Below are 903 nucleotides of genomic sequence, written 5' to 3'. Positions count from 1 at the left end.
ATAAAAGTCCAAACTGTTGGCATTGCCAGTGCTTGTTTAAAAGCAGCAGCACATGGTGCCAAGCAGTCACGTGGTGGTGCTTTGCTATTGGATCGGCCCTCTGTGGCACAACACCAGTGACACATATTCCTGCTAGTGAAGCCAGCTGTAATCCCTGAAAATCGATATTCTGCGGACAGAGATAAAACAGAAGAAAGATTGTGGGAAGTTCGCTCTATACCAGGTGATGAGAATGTGGTGGCAAACGAAAGCCTGACACATTCCTTCTGATTTCTGTGGCGAGGCGAAAGAGGAAACATCCCAAAGTAGAACAGAGATAGAGAATGAAAACAGTTCCCACATACAAAAAACTCCGTGCCGACTCTAACATTAGTGGAACGTTATCGTAAAGGGATGTAGCACAGCCACCAGCAGTCCCTATAGCAGAAACAATCTCGGTCCTGCATCGATTATCACTTTCGATTTCACTGCCGAACCTTTTCTACAAACTAGATTTCATTTGCAGAATTACTGGGCCGAGGGTCGGACGGCACAGATATTACGATGGTGTGTTTTACGTGAGGGGATGTAGCTCAGTGGTAGAGCGCATGCTTTGCATGTATGAGGCCCCGGGTTCAATCCCCGGCATCTCCAGGTGCATATATTTTTTGGGGTACGCATGAACGCCAACATTTAAAGGATATACTGTTACATCCTCTTTGGGTTTCTGGTAAAGAGGACTATAATTTTATGTCGCATCTCACTACATTGAACATATTCCGTCGCTCACGTTTCAAGACTATCCTTCTTGTGACTAGTTCACATTACCAGACTGGGGCCCTGTCTAGACAACAAACAGCCGGAGCTGCCTCAGCAATACCGCGAATGGGGTTCACAGTAAACAAAACCCCTGGAGAGATGGTG

General features: G+C 46.3%; 1 non-coding gene across 1 annotated transcript; it reads left to right on the top strand.

Annotated features, from left to right (window-relative positions):
• The first annotated feature begins 561 nt into the window (after positions 1-561).
• On the top strand, positions 562-633 carry TRNAA-UGC (transfer RNA alanine (anticodon UGC)). The gene has a single exon. It is a non-coding gene; the product is annotated as a tRNA-Ala (tRNA).
• The last annotated feature ends 270 nt before the right edge of the window (positions 634-903 follow it).

Source organism: Ambystoma mexicanum, assembly GCF_040938575.1.
Source record: "Ambystoma mexicanum isolate Mex_15411 chromosome 12 unlocalized genomic scaffold, UKY_AmexF1_1 Mex_chr12_unloc.2, whole genome shotgun sequence".
NCBI lineage: Eukaryota > Metazoa > Chordata > Amphibia > Caudata > Ambystomatidae > Ambystoma > Ambystoma mexicanum.
The sequence above is the reverse complement of the archived record's forward strand: the minus strand, read 5'-3'. Positions and strand labels throughout refer to the sequence as shown.